We start from the raw sequence: 21756 nt of genomic DNA, 5'->3' as shown, positions 1-21756 counted from the left end.
TAGGGTAGGGGTTAGGGTTAGGGTAGGGCTTAGGGTTAGGGTAGTTATTAAACCTATCCCACTCTCTAGATACCCCTTAGCACGTAAAGGAATATTATTTGGGGGTCCAGCCATGGAGAAGAGTTTAGACACTAGGATAAGATAAGGAACACACCCATTATAAAGAAATCACATTAGGATTCTCTTTTTAAGCTGTTCCTTAAAACACTACTGCTTAGGAAATCTATTGGAGGCAGAAGCAGTCAAGGGTAGCCTAGGGTTAGGGTTAGGCTTAGGGTTAGGGATAGGGTACGGCTTAGGGTACGGGTTCGGGGAGGGGTCCATGTACAGTGTAGGGTATGGGTTAGGGTTAGGGTTAGGGTTAGGGCTCATTTTAGGGTATGGGTTAGGATTAGAGTACGTGTTAGGTTTAGGGTAGGGGTTAGGGTTAGGGTACGCGTTAGGGTTAGGGTAGTTATTAAACCTATCCCACTCTCTAGATACCCCTTAGCACGTAAAGGAATATTATTTGGGGGTCCAGCCATGGAGAAAAATTTAGACACTAGGATAAGATAAGGAACACACCCATTATAAAGAAATCACATTAGGATTCTCTTTTTAAGCTGTTCCTTAAAACACTAGTGCTTAGGAAATCTATTGGAAGCAGAAGCTGTCAAGGGTAGCCTAGGGTTAGGGTTAGGCTTAGGGTTAGGGTTAGGGTACGGCTTAGGGTACGGGTTCGGGGAGGAGTCCGTGTACGGTGTAGGGTATGGGTTAGGGTTAGGGTTAGGGTTAGTGTTAGGGTTAGGGCTCGGTTTAGGGTACGGTTTAGGATTAGGGTACATGTTAGGGTTAGGGTAGGGGTTAGGGTTAGGGTACGCGTTAGGGTTAGGGTTGTTATTAAACCTATCCCATTCTCTAGATAACCCTTAGCACGTAAAGGAATATTATTTGAGGGTCCAGCCATGGAGAAGAGTTTACACACTAGGATAAGATAAGGAACACACCCATTATAAAGAAATCACATTAGGATTCTCTTTTTAAGCTGTTCCTTAAAACACTAGTGCTTAGGAAATCTATTGGAGGCAGAAGCAGTCAAGGGTAGCCTAGGGTTAGGGTTAGGCTTAGGGTTAGGGTTAGGGTACGGCTTAGGGTACGGGTTCGGGGAGGGGTCCGTGTACGGTGTAGGGTATGGGTTAGGGTTAGGGTTAGGGTTAGTGTTAGGGTTAGGGCTCATTTTAGGGTACGGGTTAGGATTAGAGTACGTGTTAGGTTTAGGGTAGGGGTTAGGGTTAGGGTACGCGTTAGGGTTAGGGTAGTTATTAAACCTATCCCACTCTCTAGATACCCCTTAGCACGTAAAGGAATATTATTTGGGGGTCCAGCCATGGAGAAGAGTTTAGACACTAGGATAAGATAAGGAACACACCCATTATAAAGAAATCACATTAGGATTCTCTTTTTAAGCTGTTCCTTAAAACACTACTGCTTAGGAAATCTATTGGAGGCAGAAGCAGTCAAGGGTAGCCTAGGGTTAGGGTTAGGCTTAGGGTTAGGGATAGGGTACGGCTTAGGGTACGGGTTCGGGGAAGGGTCCATGTACAGTGTAGTGTATGGGTTAGGGTTAGGGTTAGGGTTAGGGCTCATTTTAGGGTATGGGTTAGGATTAGAGTACGTGTTAGGTTTAGGGTAGGGGTTAGGGTTAGGGTACGCGTTAGGGTTAGGGTAGTTATTAAACCTATCCCACTCTCTAGATACCCCTTAGCACGTAAAGGAATATTATTTGGGGGTCCAGCCATGGAGAAAAATTTAGACACTAGGATAAGATAAGGAACACACCCATTATAAAGAAATCACATTAGGATTCTCTTTTTAAGCTCTTCCTTAAAACACTAGTGCTTAGGAAATCTATTGGAAGCAGAAGCTGTCAAGGGTAGCCTAGGGTTAGGGTTAGGCTTAGGGTTAGGGTTAGGGTACGGCTTAGGGTACGGGTTCGGGGAGGAGTCCGTGTACGGTGTAGGGTATGGGTTAGGGTTAGGGTTAGGGTTAGTGTTAGGGTTAGGGCTCGGTTTAGGGTACGGTTTAGGATTAGGGTACATGTTAGGGTTAGGGTAGGGGTTAGGGTTAGGGTACGCGTTAGGGTTAGGGTTGTTATTAAACCTATCCCATTCTCTAGATAACCCTTAGCACGTAAAGGAATATTATTTGAGGGTCCAGCCATGGAGAAGAGTTTACACACTAGGATAAGATAAGGAACACACCCATTATAAAGAAATCACATTAGGATTCTCTTTTTAAGCTGTTCCTTAAAACACTAGTGCTTAGGAAATCTATTGGAGGCAGAAGCAGTCAAGGGTAGCCTAGGGTTAGGGTTAGGGTTAGGGTACGGCTTAGGGTACGGGTTCGGGGAGGGGTCCGTGTACGGTGTAGGGTATGGGTTAGGGTTAGGGTTAGGGTTAGTGTTAGGGTTAGGGCTCGGTTTAGGGTACGGGTTAGGATTAGGGTACGTGTTAGGGTTAGGGTAGGGTTAGGGTTAGGGTAGGGGTTAGGGTTAGGGTAGTTATTAAACCTATCCCACTCTCTAGATACCCGTTAGCACGTAAAGGAATATTATTTGGGGGTCCAGCCATGGAGAAGAGTTTAGACACTAGGATAAGATAAGGAACACACCCATTATACAGAAATCACATTAGGATTCTCTTTTTAAGCTGTTCCTTAAAACACTAGTGCTTAGGAAATCTATTGGAGGCAGAAGCAGTCAAGGGTAGCCTAGGGTTAGGGTTAGGCTTAGGGTTAGGGTTAGGGTACGGCTTAGGGTACGGGTTCGGGGAGGGGTCCGTGTACGGTGTAGGGTATGGGTTAGGGTTAGGGTTAGGGTTAGTGTTAGGGTTAGGGCTTGGTTTAGGGTACGGGTTAGGATTAGGGTACGTGTTAGGGTTAGGGTAGGGGTTAGGGTTAGGGTAGGGCTTAGGGTTAGGGTAGTTATTAAACCTATCCCACTCTCTAGATACCCCTTAGCACGTAAAGGAATATTATTTGGGGGTCCAGCCATGGAGAAGAGTTTAGACACTAGGATAAGATAAGGAACACACCCATTATAAAGAAATCACATTAGGATTCTCTTTTTAAGCTGTTCCTTAAAACACTACTGCTTAGGAAATCTATTGGAGGCAGAAGCAGTCAAGGGTAGCCTAGGGTTAGGGTTAGGCTTAGGGTTAGGGATAGGGTACGGCTTAGGGTACGGGTTCGGGGAGGGGTCCATGTACAGTGTAGGGTATGGGTTAGGGTTAGGGTTAGGGTTAGGGCTCATTTTAGGGTATGGGTTAGGATTAGAGTACGTGTTAGGTTTAGGGTAGGGGTTAGGGTTAGGGTACGCGTTAGGGTTAGGGTAGTTATTAAACCTATCCCACTCTCTAGATACCCCTTAGCACGTAAAGGAATATTATTTGGGGGTCCAGCCATGGAGAAAAATTTAGACACTAGGATAAGATAAGGAACACACCCATTATAAAGAAATCACATTAGGATTCTCTTTTTAAGCTCTTCCTTAAAACACTAGTGCTTAGGAAATCTATTGGAAGCAGAAGCTGTCAAGGGTAGCCTAGGGTTAGGGTTAGGCTTAGGGTTAGGGTTAGGGTACGGCTTAGGGTACGGTTTCGGGGAGGAGTCCGTGTACGGTGTAGGGTATGGGTTAGGGTTAGGGTTAGGGTTAGTGTTAGGGTTAGGGCTCGGTTTAGGGTACGGTTTAGGATTAGGGTACATGTTAGGGTTAGGGTAGGGGTTAGGGTTAGGGTACGCGTTAGGGTTAGGGTTGTTATTAAACCTATCCCATTCTCTAGATAACCCTTAGCACGTAAAGGAATATTATTTGAGGGTCCAGCCATGGAGAAGAGTTTACACACTAGGATAAGATAAGGAACACACCCATTATAAAGAAATCACATTAGGATTCTCTTTTTAAGCTGTTCCTTAAAACACTAGTGCTTAGGAAATCTATTGGAGGCAGAAGCAGTCAAGGGTAGCCTAGGGTTAGGGTTAGGCTTAGGGTTAGGGTTAGGGTACGGCTTAGGGTACGGGTTCGGGGAGGGGTCCGTGTACGGTGTAGGGTATGGGTTAGGGTTAGGGTTAGGGTTAGTGTTAGGGTTAGGGCTCATTTTAGGGTTCGGGTTAGGATTAGAGTACGTGTTAGGTTTAGGGTAGGGGTTAGGGTTAGGGTACGCGTTAGGGTTAGGGTAGTTATTAAACCTATCCCACTCTCTAGATACCCCTTAGCACGTAAAGGAATATTATTTGGGGTCCAGCCATGGAGAAGAATTTAGACACTAGGATAAGATAAGGAACACACCCATTATAAAGAAATCACATTAGGATTCTCTTTTTAAGCTGTTCCTTAAAACACTAGTGCTTAGGAAATCTATTGGAGGCAGAAGCAGTCAAGGGTAGCCTAGGGTTAGGGTTAGGCTTAGGGTTAGGGTTAGGGTACGGCTTAGGGTACGGGTTCGGGGAGGGGTCCGTGTACGGTGTAGGGTATGGGTTAGGGTTAGGGTTAGGGTTAGTGTTAGGGTTAGGGCTCGGTTTAGGGTACGGGTTAGGATTAGGGTACGTGTTAGGGTTAGGGTAGGGGTTAGGGTTAGGGTAGGGGTTAGGGTTAGGGTAGTTATTAAACCTATCCCACTCTCTAGATACCCCTTAGCACGTAAAGGAATATTATTTGGGGTCCAGCCATGGAGAAGAATTTAGACACTAGGATAAGATAAGGAACACACCCATTATAAAGAAATCACATTAGGATTCTCTTTTTAAGCTGTTCCTTAAAACACTAGTGCTTAGGAAATCTATTGGAGGTAGAAGCAGTCAAGGGTAGCCTAGGGTTAGGGTTAGGCTTAGGGTTAGGGTTAGGGTACGGCTTAGGGTACGGGTTCGGGGAGGGGTCCGTGTACGGTGTAGGGTATGGGTTAGGGTTAGGGTTAGTGTTAGGGTTAGGGCTCGGTTTAGGGTACGGGTTAGGATTAGGGTACGTGTTAGGGTTAGGGTAGGGGTTAGGGTAGGGGTTCGGGTTAGGGTAGTTATTAAACCTATCCCACTCTCTAGATACCCCTTAGCACGTAAAGGAATATTATTTGGGGGTCCAGCCATGGAGAAGAGTTTACACACTAGGATTAGATAAGGAACACTCCCATTATAAAGAAATCACATTAGGATTCTCTTTTTAAGCTGTTCCTTAAAACACTAGTGCTTAGGAAATCTATTGGAGGCAGAAGCAGTCAAGGGTAGCCTAGGGTTAGGGTTAGGCTTAGGGTTAGGGTTAGGGTACGGCTTAGCGTACGGGTTCGGGGAGGGGTCCGTGTACGGTGTAGGGTATGGGTTAGGGTTAGGGTTAGGGTTAGTGTTAGGGTTAGGGCTCGGTTTAGGGTACGGGTTAGGATTAGGGTACGTGTTAGGGTTAGGGTAGGTGTTAGGGTTAGGGTAGGGCTTAGGGTTAGGGTAGTTATTAAACCTATCCCACTCTCTAGATACCCCTTAGCACGTAAAGGAATATTATTTGGGGGTCCAGCCATGGAGAAGAGTTTAGACACTAGGATAAGATAAGGAACACACCCATTATAAAGAAATCACATTAGGATTCTCTTTTTAAGCTGTTCCTTAAAACACTAGTGCTTAGGAAATCTATTGGAGGCAGAAGCAGTCAAGGGTAGCCTAGGGTTAGGGTTAGGCTTAGGGTTAGGGATAGGGTACGGCTTAGGGTACGGGTTCGGGGAGGGGTCCATGTACAGTGTAGGGTATGGGTTAGGGTTAGGGTTAGGGTTAGGGCTCATTTTAGGGTATGGGTTAGGATTAGAGTACGTGTTAGGTTTAGGGTAGGGGTTAGGGTTACGGTACGCGTTAGGGTTAGGGTAGTTATTAAACCTATCCCACTCTCTAGATACCCCTTAGCACGTAAAGGAATATTATTTGGGGGTCCAGCCATGGAGAAAAATTTAGACACTAGGATAAATAAGGAACACACCCATTATAAAGAAATCACATTAGGATTCTCTTTTTAAGCTGTTCCTTAAAACACTAGTGCTTAGGAAATCTATTGGAAGCAGAAGCTGTCAAGGGTAGCCTAGGGTTAGGGTTAGGCTTAGGGTTAGGGTTAGGGTACGGCTTAGGGTACGGGTTCGGGGAGGAGTCCGTGTACGGTGTAGGGTATGGGTTAGGGTTAGGGTTAGTGTTAGGGTTAGGGTTAGGGCTCGGTTTAGGGTACGGTTTAGGATTAGGGTACATGTTAGGGTTAGGGTAGGGGTTAGGGTTAGGATACGCGTTAGGGTTAGGGTTGTTATTAAACCTATCCCATTCTCTACATAACCCTTAGCACGTAAAGGAATATTATTTGAGGGTCCAGCCATGGAGAAGAGTTTCCACACTAGGATAAGATAAGGAACACACCCATTATACAGAAATCACATTAGGATTCTCTTTTTAAGCTGTTCCTTAAAACACTAGTGCTTAGGAAATCTATTGGAGGCAGAAGCAGTCAAGGGTAGCCTAGGGATAGGGTTAGGGTACGGCTTAGGGTACGGGTTCGGGGAGGGGTCCGTGTACGGTGTAGGGTATGGGTTAGGGTTAGGGTTAGGGTTAGTGTTAGGGTTAGGGCTCATTTTAGGGTTCGGGTTAGGATTAGAGTACGTGTTAGGTTTAGGGTAGGGGTTAGGGTTAGGGTACGCGTTAGGGTTAGGGTAGTTATTAAACCTATCCCACTCTCTAGATACCCCTTAGCACGTAAAGGAATATTATTTGGGGTCCAGCCATGGAGAAGAATTTAGACACTAGGATAAGATAAGGAACACACCCATTATAAAGAAATCACATTAGGATTCTCTTTTTAAGCTGTTCCTTAAAACACTAGTGCTTAGGAAATCTATTGGAGGCAGAAGCAGTCAAGGGTAGCCTAGGGTTAGGGTTAGGCTTAGGGTTAGGGTTAGGGTACGGCTTAGGGTACGGGTTCAGGGAGGGGTCCGTGTACGGTGTAGGGTATGGGTTAGGGTTAGGGTTAGGGTTAGTGTTAGGGTTAGGGCTCGGTTTAGGGTACGGGTTAGGATTAGGGTACGTGTTAGGGTTAGGGTAGGGGTTAGGGTTAGGGTAGGGGTTAGGGTTAGGGTAGTTATTAAACCTATCCCACTCTCTAGATACCCCTTAGCACGTAAAGGAATATTATTTGGGGGTCCAGCCATGGAGAAGAGTTTAGACACTAGGATAAGATAAGGAACACACCCATTATACAGAAATCACATTAGGATTCTCTTTTTAAGCTGTTCCTTAAAACACTAGTGCTTAGGAAATCTATTGGAGGCAGAAGCAGTCAAGGGTAGCCTAGGGTTAGGGTTAGGCTTAGGGTTAGGGTTAGGGTACGGCTTAGGGTACGGGTTCGGGGAGGGGTCCGTGTACGGTGTAGGGTATGGGTTAGGGTTAGGGTTAGGGTTAGTGTTAGGGTTAGGGCTCATTTTAGGGTACGGGTTAGGATTAGAGTACGTGTTAGGTTTAGGGTAGGGGTTAGGGTTAGGGTACGCGTTAGGGTTAGGGTAGTTATTAAACCTATCCCACTCTCTAGATACCCCTTAGCACGTAAAGGAATATTATTTGGGGGTCCAGCCATGGAGAAGAGTTTAGACACTAGGATAAGATAAGGAACACACCCATTATAAAGAAATCACATTAGGATTCTCTTTTTAAGCTGTTCCTTAAAACACTACTGCTTAGGAAATCTATTGGAGGCAGAAGCAGTCAAGGGTAGCCTAGGGTTAGGGTTAGGCTTAGGGTTAGGGATAGGGTACGGCTTAGGGTACGGGTTCGGGGAAGGGTCCATGTACAGTGTAGGGTATGGGTTAGGGTTAGGGTTAGGGTTAGGGCTCATTTTAGGGTATGGGTTAGGATTAGAGTACGTGTTAGGTTTAGGGTAGGGGTTAGGGTTAGGGTACGCGTTAGGGTTAGGGTAGTTATTAAACCTATCCCACTCTCTAGATACCCCTTAGCACGTAAAGGAATATTATTTGGGGGTCCAGCCATGGAGAAAAATTTAGACACTAGGATAAGATAAGGAACACACCCATTATAAAGAAATCACATTAGGATTCTCTTTTTAAGCTCTTCCTTAAAACACTAGTGCTTAGGAAATCTATTGGAAGCAGAAGCTGTCAAGGGTAGCCTAGGGTTAGGGTTAGGCTTAGGGTTAGGGTTAGGGTACGGCTTAGGGTACGGGTTCGGGGAGGAGTCCGTGTACGGTGTAGGGTATGGGTTAGGGTTAGGGTTAGGGTTAGTGTTAGGGTTAGGGCTCGGTTTAGGGTACGGTTTAGGATTAGGGTACATGTTAGGGTTAGGGTAGGGGTTAGGGTTAGGGTACGCGTTAGGGTTACGGTTGTTATTAAACCTATCCCATTCTCTAGATAACCCTTAGCACGTAAAGGAATATTATTTGAGGGTCCAGCCATGGAGAAGAGTTTACACACTAGGATAAGATAAGGAACACACCCATTATAAAGAAATCACATTAGGATTCTCTTTTTAAGCTGTTCCTTAAAACACTAGTGCTTAGGAAATCTATTGGAGGCAGAAGCAGTCAAGGGTAGCCTAGGGTTAGGGTTAGGGTTAGGGTACGGCTTAGGGTACGGGTTCGGGGAGGGGTCCGTGTACGGTGTAGGGTATGGGTTAGGGTTAGGGTTAGGGTTAGTGTTAGGGTTAGGGCTCGGTTTAGGGTACGGGTTAGGATTAGGGTACGTGTTAGGGTTAGGGTAGGGGTTAGGGTTAGGGTAGGGGTTAGGGTTAGGGTAGTTATTAAACCTATCCCACTCTCTAGATACCCGTTAGCACGTAAAGGAATATTATTTGGGGGTCCAGCCATGGAGAAGAGTTTAGACACTAGGATAAGATAAGGAACACACCCATTATACAGAAATCACATTAGGATTCTCTTTTTAAGCTGTTCCTTAAAACACTAGTGCTTAGGAAATCTATTGGAGGCAGAAGCAGTCAAGGGTAGCCTAGGGTTAGGGTTAGGCTTAGGGTTAGGGTTAGGGTACGGCTTAGGGTACGGGTTCGGGGAGGGGTCCGTGTACGGTGTAGGGTATGGGTTAGGGTTAGGGTTAGGGTTAGTGTTAGGGTTAGGGCTTGGTTTAGGGTACGGGTTAGGATTAGGGTACGTGTTAGGGTTAGGGTAGGGGTTAGGGTTAGGGTAGGGCTTAGGGTTAGGGTAGTTATTAAACCTATCCCACTCTCTAGATACCCCTTAGCACGTAAAGGAATATTATTTGGGGGTCCAGCCATGGAGAAGAGTTTAGACACTAGGATAAGATAAGGAACACACCCATTATAAAGAAATCACATTAGGATTCTCTTTTTAAGCTGTTCCTTAAAACACTACTGCTTAGGAAATCTATTGGAGGCAGAAGCAGTCAAGGGTAGCCTAGGGTTAGGGTTAGGCTTAGGGTTAGGGATAGGGTACGGCTTAGGGTACGGGTTCGGGGAGGGGTCCATGTACAGTGTAGGGTATGGGTTAGGGTTAGGGTTAGGGTTAGGGCTCATTTTAGGGTATGGGTTAGGATTAGAGTACGTGTTAGGTTTAGGGTAGGGGTTAGGGTTAGGGTACGCGTTAGGGTTAGGGTAGTTATTAAACCTATCCCACTCTCTAGATACCCCTTAGCACGTAAAGGAATATTATTTGGGGGTCCAGCCATGGAGAAAAATTTAGACACTAGGATAAGATAAGGAACACACCCATTATAAAGAAATCACATTAGGATTCTCTTTTTAAGCTGTTCCTTAAAACACTAGTGCTTAGGAAATCTATTGGAAGCAGAAGCTGTCAAGGGTAGCCTAGGGTTAGGGTTAGGCTTAGGGTTAGGGTTAGGGTACGGCTTAGGGTACGGGTTCGGGGAGGAGTCCGTGTACGGTGTAGGGTATGGGTTAGGGTTAGGGTTAGGGTTAGTGTTAGGGTTAGGGCTCGGTTTAGGGTACGGTTTAGGATTAGGGTACATGTTAGGGTTAGGGTAGGGGTTAGGGTTAGGGTACGCGTTAGGGTTAGGGTTGTTATTAAACCTATCCCATTCTCTAGATAACCCTTAGCACGTAAAGGAATATTATTTGAGGGTCCAGCCATGGAGAAGAGTTTACACACTAGGATAAGATAAGGAACACACCCATTATAAAGAAATCACATTAGGATTCTCTTTTTAAGCTGTTCCTTAAAACACTAGTGCTTAGGAAATCTATTGGAGGCAGAAGCAGTCAAGGGTAGCCTAGGGTTAGGGTTAGGCTTAGGGTTAGGGTTAGGGTACGGCTTAGGGTACGGGTTCGGGGAGGGGTCCGTGTACGGTGTAGGGTATGGGTTAGGGTTAGGGTTAGGGTTAGTGTTAGGGTTAGGGCTCATTTTAGGGTACGGGTTAGGATTAGAGTACGTGTTAGGTTTAGGGTAGGGGTTAGGGTTAGGGTACGCGTTAGGGTTAGGGTAGTTATTAAACCTATCCCACTCTCTAGATACCCCTTAGCACGTAAAGGAATATTATTTGGGGGTCCAGCCATGGAGAAGAGTTTAGACACTAGGATAAGATAAGGAACACACCCATTATAAAGAAATCACATTAGGATTCTCTTTTTAAGCTGTTCCTTAAAACACTACTGCTTAGGAAATCTATTGGAGGCAGAAGCAGTCAAGGGTAGCCTAGGGTTAGGGTTAGGCTTAGGGTTAGGGATAGGGTACGGCTTAGGGTACGGGTTCGGGGAAGGGTCCATGTACAGTGTAGTGTATGGGTTAGGGTTAGGGTTAGGGTTAGGGCTCATTTTAGGGTATGGGTTAGGATTAGAGTACGTGTTAGGTTTAGGGTAGGGGTTAGGGTTAGGGTACGCGTTAGGGTTAGGGTAGTTATTAAACCTATCCCACTCTCTAGATACCCCTTAGCACGTAAAGGAATATTATTTGGGGGTCCAGCCATGGAGAAAAATTTAGACACTAGGATAAGATAAGGAACACACCCATTATAAAGAAATCACATTAGGATTCTCTTTTTAAGCTCTTCCTTAAAACACTAGTGCTTAGGAAATCTATTGGAAGCAGAAGCTGTCAAGGGTAGCCTAGGGTTAGGGTTAGGCTTAGGGTTAGGGTTAGGGTACGGCTTAGGGTACGGGTTCGGGGAGGAGTCCGTGTACGGTGTAGGGTATGGGTTAGGGTTAGGGTTAGGGTTAGTGTTAGGGTTAGGGCTCGGTTTAGGGTACGGTTTAGGATTAGGGTACATGTTAGGGTTAGGGTAGGGGTTAGGGTTAGGGTACGCGTTAGGGTTAGGGTTGTTATTAAACCTATCCCATTCTCTAGATAACCCTTAGCACGTAAAGGAATATTATTTGAGGGTCCAGCCATGGAGAAGAGTTTACACACTAGGATAAGATAAGGAACACACCCATTATAAAGAAATCACATTAGGATTCTCTTTTTAAGCTGTTCCTTAAAACACTAGTGCTTAGGAAATCTATTGGAGGCAGAAGCAGTCAAGGGTAGCCTAGGGTTAGGGTTAGGGTTAGGGTACGGCTTAGGGTACGGGTTCGGGGAGGGGTCCGTGTACGGTGTAGGGTATGGGTTAGGGTTAGGGTTAGGGTTAGTGTTAGGGTTAGGGCTCGGTTTAGGGTACGGGTTAGGATTAGGGTACGTGTTAGGGTTAGGGTAGGGTTAGGGTTAGGGTAGGGGTTAGGGTTAGGGTAGTTATTAAACCTATCCCACTCTCTAGATACCCGTTAGCACGTAAAGGAATATTATTTGGGGGTCCAGCCATGGAGAAGAGTTTAGACACTAGGATAAGATAAGGAACACACCCATTATACAGAAATCACATTAGGATTCTCTTTTTAAGCTGTTCCTTAAAACACTAGTGCTTAGGAAATCTATTGGAGGCAGAAGCAGTCAAGGGTAGCCTAGGGTTAGGGTTAGGCTTAGGGTTAGGGTTAGGGTACGGCTTAGGGTACGGGTTCGGGGAGGGGTCCGTGTACGGTGTAGGGTATGGGTTAGGGTTAGGGTTAGGGTTAGTGTTAGGGTTAGGGCTTGGTTTAGGGTACGGGTTAGGATTAGGGTACGTGTTAGGGTTAGGGTAGGGGTTAGGGTTAGGGTAGGGCTTAGGGTTAGGGTAGTTATTAAACCTATCCCACTCTCTAGATACCCCTTAGCACGTAAAGGAATATTATTTGGGGGTCCAGCCATGGAGAAGAGTTTAGACACTAGGATAAGATAAGGAACACACCCATTATAAAGAAATCACATTAGGATTCTCTTTTTAAGCTGTTCCTTAAAACACTACTGCTTAGGAAATCTATTGGAGGCAGAAGCAGTCAAGGGTAGCCTAGGGTTAGGGTTAGGCTTAGGGTTAGGGATAGGGTACGGCTTAGGGTACGGGTTCGGGGAGGGGTCCATGTACAGTGTAGGGTATGGGTTAGGGTTAGGGTTAGGGTTAGGGCTCATTTTAGGGTATGGGTTAGGATTAGAGTACGTGTTAGGTTTAGGGTAGGGGTTAGGGTTAGGGTACGCGTTAGGGTTAGGGTAGTTATTAAACCTATCCCACTCTCTAGATACCCCTTAGCACGTAAAGGAATATTATTTGGGGGTCCAGCCATGGAGAAAAATTTAGACACTAGGATAAGATAAGGAACACACCCAGTATAAAGAAATCACATTAGGATTCTCTTTTTAAGCTCTTCCTTAAAACACTAGTGCTTAGGAAATCTATTGGAAGCAGAAGCTGTCAAGGGTAGCCTAGGGTTAGGGTTAGGCTTAGGGTTAGGGTTAGGGTACGGCTTAGGGTACGGTTTCGGGGAGGAGTCCGTGTACGGTGTAGGGTATGGGTTAGGGTTAGGGTTAGGGTTAGTGTTAGGGTTAGGGCTCGGTTTAGGGTACGGTTTAGGATTAGGGTACATGTTAGGGTTAGGGTAGGGGTTAGGGTTAGGGTACGCGTTAGGGTTAGGGTTGTTATTAAACCTATCCCATTCTCTAGATAACCCTTAGCACGTAAAGGAATATTATTTGAGGGTCCAGCCATGGAGAAGAGTTTACACACTAGGATAAGATAAGGAACACACCCATTATAAAGAAATCACATTAGGATTCTCTTTTTAAGCTGTTCCTTAAAACACTAGTGCTTAGGAAATCTATTGGAGGCAGAAGCAGTCAAGGGTAGCCTAGGGTTAGGGTTAGGCTTAGGGTTAGGGTTAGGGTACGGCTTAGGGTACGGGTTCGGGGAGGGGTCCGTGTACGGTGTAGGGTATGGGTTAGGGTTAGGGTTAGGGTTAGTGTTAGGGTTAGGGCTCATTTTAGGGTTCGGGTTAGGATTAGAGTACGTGTTAGGTTTAGGGTAGGGGTTAGGGTTAGGGTACGCGTTAGGGTTAGGGTAGTTATTAAACCTATCCCACTCTCTAGATACCCCTTAGCACGTAAAGGAATATTATTTGGGGTCCAGCCATGGAGAAGAATTTAGACACTAGGATAAGATAAGGAACACACCCATTATAAAGAAATCACATTAGGATTCTCTTTTTAAGCTGTTCCTTAAAACACTAGTGCTTAGGAAATCTATTGGAGGCAGAAGCAGTCAAGGGTAGCCTAGGGTTAGGGTTAGGCTTAGGGTTAGGGTTAGGGTACGGCTTAGGGTACGGGTTCGGGGAGGGGTCCGTGTACGGTGTAGGGTATGGGTTAGGGTTAGGGTTAGGGTTAGTGTTAGGGTTAGGGCTCGGTTTAGGGTACGGGTTAGGATTAGGGTACGTGTTAGGGTTAGGGTAGGGGTTAGGGTTAGGGTAGAGGTTAGGGTTAGGGTAGTTATTAAACCTATCCCACTCTCTAGATACCCCTTAGCACGTAAAGGAATATTATTTGGGGGTCCAGCCATGGAGAAGAGTTTAGACACTAGGATAAGATAAGGAACACACCCATTATACAGAAATCACATTAGGATTCTCTTTTTAAGCTGTTCCTTAAAACACTAGTGCTTAGGAAATCTATTGGAGGCAGAAGCAGTCAAGGGTAGCCTAGGGTTAGGGTTAGGCTTAGGGTTAGGGTTAGGGTACGGCTTAGGGTACGGGTTCGGGGAGGGGTCCGTGTACGGTGTAGGGTATGGGTTAGGGTTAGGGTTAGGGTTAGTGTTAGGGTTAGGGCTCATTTTAGGGTACGGGTTAGGATTAGAGTACGTGTTAGGTTTAGGGTAGGGGTTAGGGTTAGGGTACGCGTTAGGGTTAGGGTAGTTATTAAACCTATCCCACTCTCTAGATACCCCTTAGCACGTAAAGGAATATTATTTGGGGGTCCAGCCATGGAGAAGAGTTTAGACACTAGGATAAGATAAGGAACACACCCATTATAAAGAAATCACATTAGGATTCTCTTTTTAAGCTGTTCCTTAAAACACTACTGCTTAGGAAATCTATTGGAGGCAGAAGCAGTCAAGGGTAGCCTAGGGTTAGGGTTAGGCTTAGGGTTAGGGATAGGGTACGGCTTAGGGTACGGGTTCGGGGAAGGGTCCATGTACAGTGTAGGGTATGGGTTAGGGTTAGGGTTAGGGTTAGGGCTCATTTTAGGGTATGGGTTAGGATTAGAGTACGTGTTAGGTTTAGGGTAGGGGTTAGGGTTAGGGTACGCGTTAGGGTTAGGGTAGTTATTAAACCTATCCCACTCTCTAGATACCCCTTAGCACGTAAAGGAATATTATTTGGGGGTCCAGCCATGGAGAAAAATTTAGACACTAGGATAAGATAAGGAACACACCCATTATAAAGAAATCACATTAGGATTCTCTTTTTAAGCTCTTCCTTAAAACACTAGTGCTTAGGAAATCTATTGGAAGCAGAAGCTGTCAAGGGTAGCCTAGGGTTAGGGTTAGGCTTAGGGTTAGGGTTAGGGTACGGCTTAGGGTACGGGTTCGGGGAGGAGTCCGTGTACGGTGTAGGGTATGGGTTAGGGTTAGGGTTAGGGTTAGTGTTAGGGTTAGGGCTCGGTTTAGGGTACGGTTTAGGATTAGGGTACATGTTAGGGTTAGGGTAGGGGTTAGGGTTAGGGTACGCGTTAGGGTTAGGGTTGTTGTTAAACCTATCCCATTCTCTAGATAACCCTTAGCACGTAAAGGAATATTATTTGAGGGTCCAGCCATGGAGAAGAGTTTACACACTAGGATAAGATAAGGAACACACCCATTATAAAGAAATCACATTAGGATTCTCTTTTTAAGCTGTTCCTTAAAACACTAGTGCTTAGGAAATCTATTGGAGGCAGAAGCAGTCAAGGGTAGCCTAGGGTTAGGGTTAGGCTTAGGGTTAGGGTTAGGGTACGGCTTAGGGTACGGGTTCGGGGAGGGGTCCGTGTACGGTGTAGGGTATGGGTTAGGGTTAGGGTTAGGGTTAGTGTTAGGGTTAGGGCTCATTTTAGGGTACGGGTTAGGATTAGAGTACGTGTTAGGTTTAGGGTAGGGGTTAGGGTTAGGGTACGCGTTAGGGTTAGGGTAGTTATTAAACCTATCCCACTCTCTAGATACCCCTTAGCACGTAAAGGAATATTATTTGGGGTCCAGCCATGGAGAAGAATTTAGACACTAGGATAAGATAAGGAACACACCCATTATAAAGAAATCACATTAGGATTCTCTTTTTAAGCTGTTCCTTAAAACACTAGTGCTTAGGAAATCTATTGGAGGCAGAAGCAGTCAAGGGTAGCCTAGGGTTAGGGTTAGGCTTAGGGTTAGGGTTAGGGTACGGCTTAGGGTACGGGTTCGGGGAGGGGTCCGTGTACGGTGTAGGGTATGGGTTAGGGTTAGGGTTAGGGTTAGTGTTAGGGTTAGGGCTCGGTTTAGGGTACGGGTTAGGATTAGGGTACGTGTTAGGGTTAGGGTAGGGGTTAGGGTTAGGGTAGGGCTTAGGGTTAGGGTAGTTATTAAACCTATCCCACTCTCTAGATACCCCTTAGCACGTAAAGGAATATTATTTGGGGGTCCAGCCATGGAGAAGAGTTTAGACACTAGGATAAGATAAGGAACACACCCATTATAAAGAAATCACATTAGGATTCTCTTTTTAAGCTGTTCCTTAAAACACTAGTGCTTAGGAAATCTATTGGAGGCAGAAGCAGTCAAGGGTAGCCTAGGGTTAGGGTTAGGCTTAGGGTTAGGGATAGGGTACGGCTTAGGGTACGGGTTCGGGGAGGGGTCCATGTACAGTGTAGGGTATGGGTTAGGGTTAGGGTTAGGGTTAGGGCTCATTTTAGGGTATGGGTTAGGATTAGAGTACGTGTTAGGTTTAGGGTAGGGGTTAGGGTTACGGTACGCGTTAGGGTTAGGGTAGTTATTAAACCTATCCCACTCTCTAGATACCCCTTAGCACGTAAAGGAATATTATTTGGGGGTCCAGCCATGGAGAAAAATTTAGACACTAGGATAAATAAGGAACACACCCATTATAAAGAAATCACATTAGGATTCTCTTTTTAAGCTGTTCCTTAAAACACTAGTGCTTAGGAAATCTATTGGAAGCAGAAGCTGTCAAGGGTAGCCTAGGGTTAGGGTTAGGCTTAGGGTTAGGGTTAGGGTACGGCTTAGGGTACGGGTTCGGGGAGGAGTCCGTGTACGGTGTAGGGTATGGGTTAGGGTTAGGGTTAGTGTTAGGGTTAGGGTTAGGGCTCGGTTTAGGGTATGGTTTAGGATTAGGGTACATGTTAGGGTTAGGGTAGGGGTTAGGGTTAGGATACGCGTTAGGGTTAGGGTTGTTATTAAACCTATCCCATTCTCTACATAACCCTTAGCACGTAAAGGAATATTATTTGAGGGTCCAGCCATGGAGAAGAGTTTCCACACTAGGATAAGATAAGGAACACACCCATTATACAGAAATCACATTAGGATTCTCTTTTTAAGCTGTTCCTTAAAACACTAGTGCTTAGGAAATCTATTGGAGGCAGAAGCAGTCAAGGGTAGCCTAGGGTTAGGGTTAGGGTACGGCTTAGGGTACGGGTTCGGGGAGGGGTCCGTGTACGGTGTAGGGTATGGGTTAGGGTTAGGGTTAGGGTTAGTGTTAGGGTTAGGGCTCATTTTAGGGTACGGGTTAGGATTCGAGTACGTGTTAGGTTTAGGGTAGGGGTTAGGGTAAGTGTACGCGTTAGGGTTAGGGTAGTTATTAAACCTATCCCACTCTCTAGATACCCCTTAGCACGTAAAGGAATATTATTTGGGGTCCAGCCATGGAGAAGAATTTAGACACTAGGATAAGATAAGGAACACACCCATTATAAAGAAATCACATTAGGATTCTCTTTTTAAGCTGTTCCTTAAAACACTAGTGCTTAGGAAATCTATTGGAGGTAGAAGCAGTCAAGGGTAGCCTAGGGTTAGGGTTAGGCTTAGGGTTAGGGTTAGGGTACGGCTTAGGGTACGGGTTCGGGGAGGGGTCCGTGTACGGTGTAGGGTATGGGTTAGGGTTAGGGTTAGTGTTAGGGTTAGGGCTCGGTTTAGGGTACGGGTTAGGATTAGGGTACGTGTTAGGGTTAGGGTAGGGGTTAGGGTAGGGGTTCGGGTTAGGGTAGTTATTAAACCTATCCCACTCTCTAGATACCCCTTAGCACGTAAAGGAATATTATTTGGGGGTCCAGCCATGGAGAAGAGTTTACACACTAGGATTAGATAAGGAACACTCCCATTATAAAGAAATCACATTAGGATTCTCTTTTTAAGCTGTTCCTTAAAACACTAGTGCTTAGGAAATCTATTGGAGGCAGAAGCAGTCAAGGGTAGCCTAGGGTTAGGGTTAGGCTTAGGGTTAGGGTTAGGGTACGGCTTAGGGTACGGGTTCGGGGAGGGGTCCGTGTACGGTGTAGGGTATGGGTTAGGGTTAGGGTTAGGGTTAGTGTTAGGGTTAGGGCTCGGTTTAGGGTACGGGTTAGGATTAGGGTACGTGTTAGGGTTAGGGTAGGTGTTAGGGTTAGGGTAGGGCTTAGGGTTAGGGTAGTTATTAAACCTATCCCACTCTCTAGATACCCCTTAGCACGTAAAGGAATATTATTTGGGGGTCCAGCCATGGAGAAGAGTTTAGACACTAGGATAAGATAAGGAACACACCCATTATAAAGAAATCACATTAGGATTCTCTTTTTAAGCTGTTCCTTAAAACACTAGTGCTTAGGAAATCTATTGGAGGCAGAAGCAGTCAAGGGTAGCCTAGGGTTAGGGTTAGGCTTAGGGTTAGGGATAGGGTACGGCTTAGGGTACGGGTTCGGGGAGGGGTCCATGTACAGTGTAGGGTATGGGTTAGGGTTAGGGTTAGGGTTAGGGCTCATTTTAGGGTATGGGTTAGGATTAGAGTACGTGTTAGGTTTAGGGTAGGGGTTAGGGTTACGGTACGCGTTAGGGTTAGGGTAGTTATTAAACCTATCCCACTCTCTAGATACCCCTTAGCACGTAAAGGAATATTATTTGGGGGTCCAGCCATGGAGAAAAATTTAGACACTAGGATAAATAAGGAACACACCCATTATAAAGAAATCACATTAGGATTCTCTTTTTAAGCTGTTCCTTAAAACACTAGTGCTTAGGAAATCTATTGGAAGCAGAAGCTGTCAAGGGTAGCCTAGGGTTAGGGTTAGGCTTAGGGTTAGGGTTAGGGTACGGCTTAGGGTACGGGTTCGGGGAGGAGTCCGTGTACGGTGTAGGGTATGGGTTAGGGTTAGGGTTAGTGTTAGGGTTAGGGTTAGGGCTCGGTTTAGGGTACGGTTTAGGATTAGGGTACATGTTAGGGTTAGGGTAGGGGTTAGGGTTAGGATACGCGTTAGGGTTAGGGTTGTTATTAAACCTATCCCATTCTCTACATAACCCTTAGCACGTAAAGGAATATTATTTGAGGGTCCAGCCATGGAGAAGAGTTTCCACACTAGGATAAGATAAGGAACACACCCATTATACAGAAATCACATTAGGATTCTCTTTTTAAGCTGTTCCTTAAAACACTAGTGCTTAGGAAATCTATTGGAGGCAGAAGCAGTCAAGGGTAGCCTAGGGATAGGGTTAGGGTACGGCTTAGGGTACGGGTTCGGGGAGGGGTCCGTGTACGGTGTAGGGTATGGTTTAGGGTTAGGGTTAGGGTTAGTGTTAGGGTTAGGGCTCATTTTAGGGTACGGGTTAGGATTAGAGTACGTGTTAGGTTTAGGGTAGGGGTTAGGGTAAGGGTACGCGTTAGGGTTAGGGTAGTTATTAAACCTATCCCACTCTCTAGATACCCCTTAGCACGTAAAGGAATATTATTTGGGGTCCAGCCATGGAGAAGAATTTAGACACTAGGATAAGATAAGGAACACACCCATTATAAAGAAATCATATTAGGATTCTCTTTTTAAGCTGTTCCTTAAAACACTAGTGCTTAGGAAATCTATTGGAGGCAGAAGCAGTCAAAGGTAGCCTAGGGTTACGGTTAGGCTTAGGGTTAGGGTTAGGGTACGGCTTAGGGTACGGGTTCGGTGAGGGGTCCGTGTACGGTGTAGGGTATGGGTTAGGGTTAGGGTTAGTGTTAGGGTTAGGGCTCGTTTTAGGGTACGGGTTAGGATTAGGGTACGTGTTAGGGTTAGGGTAGGGGTTAGGGTTAGGGTACGTGTTAGGGTTAGGGTAGTTATTAAACCTATCTCACTCTCTAGATACCCCTTAGCACGTAAAGGAATATTATTTGGGGGTCCAGCCATGGAGAAGAGTTTAGACACTAGGATAAGATAAGGAACACACCCATTATAAAGAAATCACATTAGGATTCTCTTTTTAAGCTGTTCCTTAAAACACTAGTGCTTAGGAAATCTATTGGAGGTAGAAGCAGTCAAGGGTAGCCTAGGGTTAGGGTTAGGCTTAGGGTTAGGGTTAGGGTACGGCTTAGGGTACGGGTTCGGTGAGGGGTCCGTGTACGGTGTAGGGTATGGGTTAGGGTTAGGGTTAGTGTTAGGGTTAGGGCTCGGTTTAGGGTACGGGTTAGGATTAGGTTACGTGTTAGGGTTAGGGTAGGGGTTAGGGTAGGGGTTCGGGTTAGGGTAGTTATTAAACCTATCCCACTCTCTAGATACCCCTTAGCACGTAAAGGAATATTATTTGGGGGTCCAGCCATGGAGAAGAGTTTAGACACTAGGATAAGATAAGGAACACACCCATTATAAAGAAATCACATTAGGATTCTGTTTTTAAGCTGTTCCTTAAAACACTAGTGCTTAGGAAATCTATTGGAGGCAGAAGAAGTCAAGGGTAGCCTAGGGTTAGGGTTAGGCTTAGGGTTAGGGATAGGGTACGGCTTAGGGTACGGGTTCGGGGAGGGGTCCATGTACAGTGTAGGGTATGGGTTAGGGTTAGGGTTAGGGTTAGTGTTAGGGTTAGGGCTCGGTTTAGGGTACGGGTTAGGATTAGGGTACGTGTTAGGGTTAGGGTAGGGGTTAGGGTTAGGGTAGGGGTTAGGGTTAGGGTAGTTATTAAACCTATCCCACTCTCTAGATACCCCTTAGCACGTAAAGGAATATTATTTGGGGGTCCAGCCATGGAGAAGAGTTTAGACACTAGGATAAGATAAGGAACACACCCATTATACAGAAATCACATTAGGATTCTCTTTTTAAGCTGTTCCTTAAAACACTAGTGCTTAGGAAATCTATTGGAGGCAGAAGCAGTCAAGGGTAGCCTAGGGTTAGGGTTAGGCTTAGGGTTAGGGTTAGGGTACGGCTTAGGGTACGGGTTCGGGGAGGGGTCCGTGTACGGTGTAGGGTATGGGTTAGGGTTAGGGTTAGGGTTAGTGTTAGGGTTAGGGCTCATTTTAGGGTACGGGTTAGGATTAGGGTACGTGTTAGGTTTAGGGTAGGGGTTAGGGTTAGGGTACACGTTAGGGTTAGGGTAGTTATTAAACCTATCCCACTCTCTAGATACCCCTTAGCACGTAAAGGAATATTATTTGGGGGTCCAGCCATGGAGAAGAGTTTAGACACTAGGATAAGATAAGGAACACACCCATTATAAAGAAATCACATTAGGATTCTCTTTTTAAGCTGTTCCTTAAAACACTACTGCATAGGAAATCTATTGGAGGCAGAAGCAGTCAAGGGTAGCCTAGGGTTAGGGTTAGGCTTAGGGTTAGGGATAGGGTACGGCTTAGGGTACGGGTTCGGGGAGGGGTCCATGTACAGTGTAGGGTATGGGTTAGGGTTAGGGTTAGGGTTAGGGCTCATTTTAGGGTATGGGTTAGGATTAGAGTACGTGTTAGGTTTAGGGTAGGGGTTAGGGTTAGGGTACGCGTTAGGGTTAGGGTAGTTATTAAACCTATCCCACTCTCTAGATACCCCTTAGCACGTAAAGGAATATTATTTGGGGGTCCAGCCATGGAGAAAAATTTAGACACTAGGATAAGATAAGGAACACACCCATTATAAAGAAATCACATTAGGATTCTCTTTTTAAGCTGTTCCTTAAAACACTAGTGCTTAGGAAATCTATTGGAAGCAGAAGCTGTCAAGGGTAGCCTAGGGTTAGGGTTAGGCTTAGGGTTAGGGTTAGGGTACGGCTTAGGGTACGGGTTCGGGGAGGAGTCCGTGTACGGTGTAGGGTATGGGTTAGGGTTAGGGTTAGGGTTAGTGTTAGGGTTAGGGCTCGGTTTAGGGTACGGTTTAGGATTAGGGTACATGTTAGGGTTAGGGTAGGGGTTAGGGTTAGGGTACGCGTTAGGGTTAGGGTTGTTATTAAACCTATCCCGTTCTCTAGATAACCCTTAGCACGTAAAGGAATATTATTT

The sequence above is a fragment of the Balaenoptera ricei genome, chromosome 15 (genome assembly GCF_028023285.1).
Source record: "Balaenoptera ricei isolate mBalRic1 chromosome 15, mBalRic1.hap2, whole genome shotgun sequence".
Lineage (NCBI taxonomy): Eukaryota > Metazoa > Chordata > Mammalia > Artiodactyla > Balaenopteridae > Balaenoptera > Balaenoptera ricei.
The sequence above is the reverse complement of the archived record's forward strand: the minus strand, read 5'-3'. Positions refer to the sequence as shown.